The sequence below is a fragment of the Tamandua tetradactyla genome, chromosome 22 (genome assembly GCF_023851605.1).
Source record: "Tamandua tetradactyla isolate mTamTet1 chromosome 22, mTamTet1.pri, whole genome shotgun sequence".
Classification (NCBI taxonomy): domain Eukaryota; kingdom Metazoa; phylum Chordata; class Mammalia; order Pilosa; family Myrmecophagidae; genus Tamandua; species Tamandua tetradactyla.
In genome coordinates, this window is record NC_135348.1 from 14,269,118 (window position 1) to 14,281,480 (window position 12,363).

Consider the following 12,363-nt stretch of genomic DNA (forward strand, 5'->3'; position numbering starts at 1 on the left):
CCCACATTCTATGGGATATGGGGAACTGTAAATTAAAAAGAAAAACAAAAAGCTTGAACTTCCTGCATGCACTTTCTGTGGACAGAAGGAGACTCGAGGTGGCTCGGTTCTACATCTTCATTTTGTGGCAGGGGAAGGTGAAGTCGAGGCAAAGGATGGTGTCCTGGACCACGTCACACAGTTCATGGCTGGACAAGGACTGGCCCCTAGTCTCCTGATGGGGGGACTCCTCAGACACCCCTTTGAGGCACTATCAGCTTGCTGGTTATCTTTTCCGGGTAGCATCCCCAGCATCTGAAAGTGCTTCTATCTTTATATAATCATTCTCCGTTCTTCCTTCACGCACGAGCACCCGAGCTCCTTAAATGCAGGGACTTTGTCTCATCGCCACCCTATCCCTGAGCCTGGGACGGTGTCTGACACACAGAGGACTGCCGCAGGCATTCGTTGGCTGATGTTCTCTGAGCTCCGTGAACTTTCCATGACTCTGATCTGCCTTTCATAGCCCCGTGAGCTGAGTGTCTAAGGAGAAACTCCAAACTGGAAACTGGCTCGGGTAAATGAAAAGGCTTATCCTTACTAGTCTCGTTTACTTAAATGGACTGGGCTAGTCACAGATTGAACAAATAAGGAGAATGGTGGAGTGAATCACTCTCTTCGCCCCTACCTTTGGCACCCAGGGAGGTTACCTCATCCCTCCTCAAGGCAGGAAGAGCTGCTGGATTACTCACCTGCCAGGGGAAATTGGAGCCTGGCTGCCAGTTCTCGCTGGCTGTCCACCAGGCAGTGGGGAGAAAGCAAAGTGGGCAGCGGAGCATGCGTAGGAGCCCACTGTGTAAGAAAGACGTATGTGCAATCTGTGTGCAGAGAGAAAGGACCTGAGAGCCACACATATTCCAAGGAGTGCCATTAACAGCAGATGTCCTGATGGGGGTGAGGAGATGATTGGCTTTGGGTTGGGGGGTATTCAGGGAGACAGACTCCTCCTTTAACAGCATAAACATTTGAATTGAAACTATTATGAATAATTTTTAAAACTAAGTTCTCCCTGAGAATCCACAATGGTGGTGAGTCCCCACCTCTTCCCCCCTCCCCCCACCTCCTTCTTTCCTCCTGTTCTACCTGGACTGGAGGTAGACCCAAGAACTCAGAAATCTGGTCTAAGCCTTAGCAAAATGGTTGACTCCAAAATACGAAGTATGTCTTGGCTTCAAAGGTTTAGATCCCAGAGGCATGAAATCAAAGATTTCACTGATCAAGGGGTCAAATAGCTTGCTGGCTTCACCGGACACAAATTGCCCCTCTAACCCCAAACTACCATCTCCTTTTTTCTCGATCCACTCTCCTTCACTCTCTGGAGACACGTGCCTTAAAGTGATTTAACGTCTAAAATGCACGGTCCTCTCCCTTCGGAAAACGCTGAACTAACCGTGTGCCACGTGGCAGCACTTCCCAAACTGTGGGTTGCATCGGCGTGAGTCCCCGGAAAGACTTCTGCTATGATTTGCGCCCCACCCCCACCCCCCGACTCCTCGGGGATTACCTACAGCCCCGGTGGTGTAGGAAGTGAGAGGAAGGAGGAGGAGGAGGAGAAGGAAGTGAGGATGGGAGGATGGAAGGGGAATCCACGTAGCTGTCACAGGGTGAATTTGTTTTGAAAACCAACTGAATCGATTGCTTTTGTTATTTAAAAAGTCAGTCCCCAGGTGCTTTTGCTGTCTCCCAGGCAGAGATTCGAGGCTATGCGTGTGTCTTTCTGCCAAGCCGGGCAGAAAGTTCTCCTCAACTCCTGTTGGCATGATTAGGTTGAGAAAACCTGAACCTCCTTCAGGAAGGGCAAGAAGCGCTGGAGGGCAGCATGAGGGGAGCAGGCTCTCCAACTCTGAAATGACATTAGAGGCCGATTTTTGGCACCATTTCTAAGCATCGGGAGCTCACTCCTGCCAGGACGCTGGTTGTCGCCTGGGGTTTTCCTGGTTAAAAGGGGCTGTGCTGACAGCAGATTTCACGGCTGTCCTCTGAGGGGCCCAGGGAGCACTGCCTGTCCCAGGCCGGAGCGGGAGGATCAAGGCCCCAGGAGTACTGCCAGGGCGGGAGGACCAGGGTCCAGGGAGCACTGCCGGGGCTGGAGGACCAGGGCCTGGGGAGCACTGCCGGGGTGGGAGGACCAGGGCCCAGGGAGCACTGCTGGGGTGGGAGGACCAGAGCCCTGGCAGCAGAGGCTGCACAGGGTTCCAACTTGGCCACCTGGCCGTAGATCTGAGTTTAAAGGACAAAGGAAGAGATTCAAAGGAAACAAACAAACAAGCCGAGGGGGGAGGAGTGAGAAGGAAGACCTGAAGGGCTGGTAACCCCCAAACACTTTCCCAGAGAGCCACGGAGCCTGAAAGTCCAGTTTGGTGGATGGGTGGGGAGGAAGAGAATATTTCTCTGCAGCAGAGCGAGCCCTGAAGTAAGCAGAGAGATAATTATTTCTCCCTCAGGGAGGGAGGCTTCCTTGGTATGATGCAGCCAAGACAGTCCTGACTTAAAAACCTTCTTTCTGGGTTGCGAGTTCAGGAGAGGGGAGAGGAAAAAAGATCCCCGTAATGGCCCCTGAGCACAAGGACAGAGGCGGCGCCTTGCCCTGTCCCTGGTCTGTGGGAGGACGGGGCTCCTCTGCAGGGGCCCCCTGTCCCCTGGCTGCCTGTGTCCTGAGGTTGCGGGGAGCCCAGATGGCCTTCCTAGGGGGTTGGGGGGCAGGCAGGGATGAGTCCCATCTCCTAGGCAAGGCTGAACAATTCGCCGGGTGGCCTTTTGTTGTGTCCGGAGGACAACCTTGCCGTGAGGGCCGATGAGGCCGGGGACCCCTATTCTTTGGGGGAAACATCTTTCACGGTCACGAGCGCCCTTTTCCTACCCAGCAGCGTCTTGGATTCCTTTGCTCTTCCCTGGGTGCTCAGGGTCACGCATGCACTCAAGCACCTGGGCTCTTGAGGCCGCCACGCTCACCCCGAGTCCACTCAGCTGCCCGCAAGCAACCCCCATCCCACCCCCATCCTCAACCCCCGGCCCCTGGCCTCCGCCACCCTCTTCCCCTCCACAGGCTCACAGCATCTGTGCCCGCCGCAGTTCTCTCTCCTCATCCAAAATACCTCCAGAGCATCTGCTAAAGTTCAGATTCTCTTCCTGCCCCTCCCCCGCTTACCTGCCTTTGATGTTGACCCCATGAGGTATGGTCCTCGTGGCCCCTGGTGACGCAGCCCCCCGCCCCCAGCACCCTGCTCCCACCCTTGAATCTCACACCCGGGAGACAGAACTCACAGGCCCCCTAACACCTTTTGGTCTAGCCGGGCCATGGCGCGGGGGGCCGCCTGGATCAGCACACCTGTCATCCACGGCCTTCTTGACAAACGTCAACCCCAAACGTTAGCCCCTCAAGGCTGCCAGAGCTCCCACCCGTTCTCCGCCACCAGTGGCCTGGGCGATGATACTCGTTTTTTTCTTAACTCATCTCCACGCATTGTAGTGATTTATCTTCACGTCCACCTCTCCTGGTAGGCTGAGCTCCGTGAGGGCTTCTCTGTCCCCCCCAGGTCCAAGCAAGAGTGGGACACACAGTGATACTCAGTGAATAAGAGAGGCGGGAAGGAAGGGAGAGGAGCGGGAGAGAGGGAGGCGCTAGGTTGGATGATAAACTGGAGATCAAAAGCTTTTCCATGGCAAAAGCTCAGAGCCAGGTCCAGGGTGAGTTAAGGCTGGTGTCTGTGCACGGCACCTGACAGTGAGGTCTCCTTAAATTTTGCACCCTAGGGTACCTCTCTTCCCTCACCTTAACCCTGGTCCTGCTGAGCCTTCATTCCTATTCCTAATAGTCAAGTCCTTCTATGGGTTTAATAAATTCAGTAGATATTCCTGGGCATCTACTTACTGGATTATCTTTGCTTTAGGCATTGGGCAGAATACGACTGGATGTGACAAACATCACACCTCCCCTCAGGGAGCTTACATTCTAGGAGGAGAGACAATCAATTAATATATCAGACCACACTTAATCGCAAACCATTATCTGGGCCCATAAAGAGAGGGGCTGCATGGCTCTCAAACAGCAGCCAGTCAATGGAAAAATGAGCCTTCCCCTGAGAAGGGAATCTAGAGCCGGCATAGAACAACTCAGCCAGCCAACAGCTCTTGGTCAGCAGGCCTGTCTCTACCCTCTGGAACTCTGCCTGTCCCACTCTCTGCCTGGTTCCGTTTTCTGACCACAGAACCCAACTTCCCACAGTGTTTGCTTAATGGGTTTGGCCAGGTTTACCTTAGCACATGGGCACCCCATCTTAAAGTAGGGTGCGGGCATTGATTGGCCCTTCCTGTGTGGAGTTTAAGGGGAAGACCTCCTCGGGAACAGGGAGAGCTCAGTTATGGTTTTACCTTTGTTGTTTTGTGTTTTCTACTCTTTCCAGGACAACCACTCCAAAGCTCGGATGAGCTCATTGACTCACCTGGGCAGGTAAGTGCAGAGCTTGGAAAGGGCTTTAGAGGGAGTGAATACCGGTTGCAGAAAATGATGTCACTGCTGGTGCTGAGGCGGGAGCAGCAAGTCTCTAAGTGACTCTCTTTCAGAGCCCATCTGACGTTTGCTGTGACCAGGGCAAGGCCAGAAGCTCCCGAATACAAGCGGTGTGTGTAATCATTTTGACGGAACCCCCATAAAATTGCTAACAAGAACAATGGTAGAGGTTTTTGACAATAGCATCCTGAGAGAGTGGTTCAAACCATAAAAGCATCCGAGAGCCTCTCAAAGGAGCGTATGTCAAGAGGGGCTCATGCCACTGATGCCCCCAGATCCTACATGATCCATTTGTGCTTTATAATTAAAGTCCAGTATCTAATATACATTATTAAAGTACTTCTGTGCATACAAATAGGAGGCTGCACATATGGTGAGGATGAATTTTCACCATTCACCTGTGCCCATACCATCAGGACCCTGATCACGAAACAGAATATTCTCAGACCCCCAAGCCCCCAGGTCCCTTTCTGGGTACTGCCCACCCTCCAAAGGTAAACACTACCCCAACTTCTACCAACAGAGACTAGTTTTGCATCCCCAGTTTTAGCCCCATTGGCTTCGGGGTCAGTATGCGTCAAGCAGAAACAAAAAGCTGGGGCTCACTGATACTTACCTGATTAAGCTTTAAGAGATTGCTTCACGGGATGGCTCAGTTGCACACCAGTTCTATCTGCTACTAGACTGAGATGCAACTGAATGTCTGAAAATATCTGCTGGGAAGGCCAGTTCAGTGACCAGCAGAACAGAGAAGGAAGCAAATAGGTGGTCTTTTTTTTTTTACCTCCTGGCTGTGTTTGTACTCAGGGTGAATCTACAAAAATACCATTCATAGTTAACGCCTGCAAAGCATATTACAGAGTGTAAACACTACTTGGTTCTTATATGCCAAATGTCACTTATGATTAAAGCCCTTTTAAAATATTAGCTCCCTTGACCACACTGCACTCTAGAGATAAGCAGGCGACAGGAAATAGCCGCATAAAGTCCCACATGAGCAGAGGAAACCTGGAAGAGCAGCCAGGGCTCAACCTGGCTCCCAGCTCATCCTGCACCACCTGCCGTCCATAGGGGATATTCTCAGGGGCTGCCGCCCTTTTATATTTTATATTGGGTTTGACTTGTGATGTAGTTGCCCAGGGGGAGCTTCTGGAACTTTCCTCCAGGAGGCCTCAATGGTGGCAAATCTCAGAACTTTAAAGAAACATTGGATTATTGGAAACAGACAAGCATTGTCGCCACATGTGAGAATTGATTGTTGTATGCTCAAATCACCCGTAGAAACCCTCTTTTGGAAATTCCCTTGGGGCCAAATGATAAGCAGCAGTTCTTTTATCTTAAGGTTCTATCGCATTTGTGGGGAGAGATAAGGGGATAAGCTCCATTTGACCACTATTTTCCTCACATATGTTCCCATCAAGACGAGAGCCCCAGCCAACTATCGCTAAGCATATGGGAAATGTTCACAGAACGAACTTCCCTCAAAATCCCAATGACCCTTCATTGAAACTATGCACCAGGATATAGCTTTAATTTTAATAACAACCCTAAAAGCTAGGAATGATTTTTCCCCCATTTTATAGATGGGAAATTGAGAAGTGAGTGATTTCCCCAAGGTAAACCACTTAGTAAATAGCAAAGTTGGGATCTGAACCGGGTTTTTTGGGTCCAACACCCATTCTCTCATCCACCAGCCTCTTTCCAGGTCCTCAGAGAGGCTCTGCAGTGGCACCTGCAAAGCAGTGATGTGAGGCTCTCCAGGCCCCTTCTCAGGAGGTGGTTGGAGGCTGTGGGTGTAAGATGAGCAAACGGGGCAGAAGGGGTCATGGTGTGGCCTCAGTATCCCTAACACACTCACCAGGAACTGTACTATTAGGGAAGCAAAAACTTCAGACCTGATGGAAACTTGGAGGCCATCAAGTCCCACCTCCCTTGCAGGGATGAGGAAGCAGAGGTTCCGAGAGGATGTAACTGCCCCAGATCACCCAGGACAGAACGAGGAGACTTTGGTCCTAGGAATCCCAGCCCTCTGGTCTCTCCCCAGTGTTCCGTGGCCTCCCTTTGCCCTTCCTTTTTCTTCAGCTAAGGGGACTGAAAGTCTCTCTCCCTTTCTGTCTTGCTGGGATGGCAGGTTTTATGGCGGTGGAGGACACACCTGCACAGGTGGCCACAGGAGGCAAGTAGTCCAAGGAGAAGCTGGAAAGGAGTTGCTGGGTTCCTGAGACAGAGCCTCCCAGATTCTCGTGTTCCTGTGGGCTCTGATGACCTGAGGGAGAGCTCTGAGCAGAGTGTGGTCCCTTGGCCTTCCCCTGAATGAACAGTGCTTGCTGCTGAGCAAAGAGTCCCTTCCTTCCATCCAAGGGCTGGGCCAATGTTATCTCGGAGAGAGGGAGGCCAGGAATCCCCAGTGGGAGGGAGATAATCTTCCGAAGACTTTGGCCATGAGGGTGAGATCATAGGCCTTGGGAGCAAATGCATTTTTATAGATCGAAGAAATTTAGATGCAACTTGGCTATTTCTGTACTCTCAGGGGTCATGGAACCCTGCCATCCTTATGCCATTGGATGAGGAAGCAGAGATAGAGGCATCACTGGATTCAGCAACCTGCCCCAGGTCACCCAACCAGATAGGGACAGTGTCAAAGTGAGGACCCACCGTGCTGAGTCAGCAGGCTGCTGTGGAGTCTGCAGGCCTCCTTGTCCCCCCCAACATGCATCTCTAAAGGCTTCTGCCTGCAAGCAGAGCTCGGCCAGTCAGCCCCAATGGCTCAGGCTCTCTGGCCAAGGTGTTCTGCCACCTGAGCTGTCTGGGCTCTGACCGAAGGCAATAATAATGGTACAGACTTATCCTGCTTTACAAATATCTAGTCAGATCACCTTCTCACAGGCAGCAGTGTTAAGCAATTTGACCCGGGTCACATGGCTCATAAATGGCAGAGCTGACGTAGTCCAGCTGCCGGTGGAGGGCAGGCGCCCAGCCCATCCACCTCCCCAGTATCCTCTGAAATGTGTTGGGCCCTGTGCACCTCAGAGAAGGGGGGGGGGGGCTATGTTTGACATGCCCCAGTGGCTGCTTGTGCCAGCTTTCAGCACCTGAGGCTTTGGCTTGGGACGGCCAGTACAGCTGAGAAGGACCTGTCTCCCAGGCCTCTGGTGAGGTTTGCACTCCTAAGAGTAGAGCACTGGTTTGGTACCTGGGCACTCAATGCTCCCCTTACCTTTGTTCTTTATCTCTTTCCCAGCCTCCAAGGGCCCTTCCCTCTCTCCTTGGGGCCTTTGGCTGGGAGCCCCAGGTGTCACCACCTTTGCCTACTCAGGCCAAGCCCTGGCAGAGACCCAGTAGCCAAGGAGGGGCATTGGGTGGAGGGGTTTAGATAATGTGCTTGCCTAGGGCACAGGGGATCTCCGAATCATCCACCTCCCTGCAATTCCATCAGCCCAGACAGAAGCAAACAAAAGTGCTCTGCAAGGCTGGTGGGGATTAGTTTATAACTCAAATTGCTGTAAGAACTGAGAGCAGGGAACCTCAGCTCTAAAGAAAAGGGTCAGAGGAGAGTTTATGGAGGGAAAGAAGTAGTTGAGCTGGACTTTGAAGGATGGTTGGGATGCTGAGGAGCATCAGAAAACACAGGCTTCAGCATCCCATTTGAGAATTCCTGTAGGACTCAGAGCTTTCCAGGAGCACAGTTGGTGGAACATTCCTCTGACTCTCACTGACAGTCTACCATAAGGTGATACACCCAGGCCAACCAGGGCCCTGCATCCAGGAGACGCTCAGTGCCTGTTCTTTGGTGGGATGGGTGGTGATGATGCGTCTCACCGGGCTTCCCAGTGAGTGGCTCCTGCGAGAGAAAGTGGCCTTCACAGGGCACATGATCAACTCAGCAACCGAGTCTGGGCAATCATTTCATAGGTTCAGAGACTTCCAGGTAAGTAGCAGCTTCGCTGTGAACTCGTAACCTAAAACGTGCCTCCATTTTGCTTTGGAACAACAGAAGACAAGATTAGTCCTTTCTCCACCTGAAAGACCCTCACTAACTGGAGGTCATGGTCATGTCCACCACCAGGATTTATTAGCCTTTGGTGACCTCAGCTGCTCCTCCTCAAACACGGTGGCCAGACCCTTGGCTGTTCTGGTCATCTTCCTCTGTTGTGCTCCTGCTCCTTCAGGTTCCTCCTGAAAGGTGGGTCTCATGGCCAAGGGCAGGCTCCAGATGTGCACCAGTTGGGTCTCATTATGAGCACTGTTGCCCCATGAAGATGGTGCTGAGCTTTTCTGCAACCACTGGAGACCTCTGGCTCACAGGGTCCCCTTTCACTTCTCTCAGAACTCATTCCTCCAGGGAAATGTGGGATGACAGGTCTCACTTCCCCTCCAGCCCCTGGGATGTGACTGTCCGCAAAGCCAAGAGCTTCTTGGGAGAAAAGCAGTACACAGAAATCAATCCATTATTAGCTGGTTGAGAAAATCAGGGGCTTGGGAAAGGGCTGGGAGCAATGAAGCACCTTATCCAGCTTCTTATCTAGTGACTCTTACTTCTATTGTATTGCAGTTGAACTTGAACTTGGGAGTAGGAGGCCCTGTGGGGGTGGGGAGGCTGTTCTGTCTCGTCTCTCAGCAGTCACGAAGAAGCCTGCCCGGCAGGCAGCCCACCTCTTCCCTCTCCTCCCTGCGGATGAATCAACTGGTAAGAACCACTAAGGCCTTGGGAAAAAAAAAAAAGAAAATAAAGCGGACCAGCGAGGCTGATGGTTGCACTCAGCCACGGCTGAAAGGAGGCACTGTTCTTTTTGCTGGAGCAACTTCCAAACATAGATCAAACCCTTCTGTTGCACTTGCCCAAACTAGCAAAATGGTCATCCTTGAAAGTGGTAATGCTTAAGATTATTTCAGCCGCGTTTTTCAGGCTGATGGAGAGCCATTTGCAGCATGGAAGTGATGAAGAGGTAGATGATTCTATGCTACCTGTCCACTAAATGGGCTGAGGCAGGGAGGGGCACTGTCCAGCAGTTCCCTTGTCCATATTCTGGATGCGCTACGTCAACACACATATGGTTCCCATCTCCGCATGGAGTCAGCACCCTGGAGAGCTGCCCCCCCTTCCTAACCGCTGAGGTCAGCGCAGATGCTGGCCTACCTGCCCCAGGACACAGTGTGAGGAAAGGGTCCACAGCCACCCAGGCACGGCTCCCAAGAATCAAGGCAAAGAGACCCAGGGAATCGGGTTCCAAAGAGCAGCTTTACCGTCAAAATCTCAGCGCGGGCACTCTGATGGGTGTGTGGCCTTGTTCAGCACTTACATTATTAGAAGACTGCTTCACGGACACTAACTTGCAATCTTCCTAAAGGGCAGCCATTGCAAGAAGATCTAAATCTAGTGTCACTTCTGAATTTTACCGTGGAGTCATTGTTCCGTAAGCTCAGATGCTGCATTATGAGAACTCCAAACTCTGAGCGGCCAAGCAGAGGTTTGGAGTTGCTTCTGTTTTAAGGTCCAAGTTAGACCAACGCATTAGGCCCATGGGAGGCAGCTCTCCTCTTAACCGGGTACTGGGTGTGCAGCAAATGCCTCCACATTGCTTGCTCAGGGGCAAAATGCACCTTTATTGGTCCCGCAGAGGCTCCCAGAGGGGTCCAGCCCAGAGAACAGCTCATTAGCCCTTCCTCAGAGCTCCTGCATTCTTACCAGTCAGCCTCTGGCCTCTTGCCAGCTCACTGGTTCTCAGCAGCAGGGAGAAAATAAATCACTGAAGACTTGTTTAAAATGCAAATTTGGGAGCCCTACCATAAAGATTCTACTTTGATAGGTCTGGGTGGGTTGGGGAACCCCTGCCCCCAAGGGATTCTGCTGCACAGTGAAGCACTCCACAATGCAGGAGAGTCGGTGCAACTGGATACCCTATAGGGCCAGAGGTCCTGAAGTCCCACAGGGAATCCCCCACTTGCAGTGAACATCTTGGTATACTGAAGTGGCGCAGCTACCAGCTGGCCGGGGCTCGAGAGGCCACGGCCCTACCCACACAGGGAGCATTCCTTCCCCATAAACCCTGCTAATCAGGAAGCCAGGGGAGTGTGAATGAATCAATCCAAATGAAGCCTCCCGCCTGGAAAATCTAAAAGAGAAGACAACATGCACCTTTCAGTTGGGGTGGCACAGTCTCTATTAAAAAGAGTGAACAAAGGCAGTCTCACACTCAAATCAATAGGCCAAGCCCTTGATCTTGAGGTTCGCTCTTGTGAAGCTTATGTAGGTAGTGGGAAAACTAAGCCTACCTATAGCTATGCCTAAGAGTGACACCTGGAGGATCTCTTTTGTTGCTCAGATGTGGTCTCTCTCTAAGCCCAACTCTGCAAGTGAAATCATTGCCTCCCACCCCGCTATGTGGGGCATGGCATCCAGGGGTGAGAGTCTCCCTGGCAATGTGGGAGATGACTGCCAGAGATGAATCCAGATCTGGCACCATGGAATCAACAATGCCATCCTGACCAAAAAGGAGAAAAGAAGTGTAACAAGGTATCAGTGGCTGAGAGAGTCCAAATGGAGTTGAGAGGCTACCCTGAGGTTACCCTTACACAAGTTTCAGTTAGACATTACTACCTATCATAGCTTGCCAAACCCCAACCAAAACTGTTCCTGCCAATCCTAAAGAATACTTAGGGCAATATATAAGAGTCTACAAAGGTTCCATGCACTAGAGTAACTCTCCAAAACCTAAAACCTCCAGATGGGTCCCTGGACCAGGCAAGTCCTGAAATGCAGAGGGCCCAGCCTCTCCAGAGCATCAACTAGTTCCATCCCCCATCCCATATTATCAACAGTCTCTTCCAACATGAAAAAGTTAGAATAGGCACAGTCCAAATACCCTAAACAGTAGAGAAAGATCAGTGATGATGGTGGAGTTATACAGAGGAGGTCGGGCTTAAGGAATGAGTATGACTGCTGAATCATTACATTGATATTTCTTTTAATCTCCAGTGTCTGGGAGCAGCTAGTAGTAAAAACCCAAAAATGGAATTGTAACCCATACCAAACTCTGAAATCTGTTCTACAACTAATTGTTGTGATATGCTTTTAAATGTATTCCCTTTGGGTATAAATGTTATTTTTCACAAAAAATAAAAATATGTATTTCTCATTTTAAAAAAGGTGAAATAAAAAGGCAGTCCAAGATTTAGAAATGGCTTATATTTACTGGCCATCACCTCAAAGATCAGAGGCTAAGAGAGTGGCCTTTTCTTATCTAGCAATGGACATTACTGGTGCCCTTAAGTCTCTATCCCTTAGTCTCTACTCAATGCCATGAAGTAGAGGAGAAATGTTCCTGGCACCACTGACAGCTAGAAACACTGCTACAAGCGAGGTTCTCTCCTACAGAAATATCGGGACTATAATCCACCCCAAAATGGGTTACATAGGCTTCTAATGGGTCACCCTGGGAATCTACCTATAAGGCATAACTCTAAGGAAATGCATTCTGAGCTCCTCAAACCAAATTGCAAGCAAACTTGGGAAGCATCATCTACTGGTGAGTTAGGGACTGCCTGCTGGACTCAGCCCTTGATTGCTCCCGAGGAGGCCAGAGGCAAACCCCAGGACCTGAATCCGAGCTCCTGGCAGGAATCTGTCAATGGGGATTCCAAGCCAGCATCCTCATTAAAAGGCACTGGGGCTTTCACTCCTCACGCTGAGGACAGGTTGTGCCAGGCTCCTAGCAGACCTTTGATAGAGGACCGTGGATGAAAAGACCCCCCCCCGCATATGGTCCAGTTGTCCCGCCCACTAACCAGGAAGCCAAAAACCCCTTTGCAGAGCT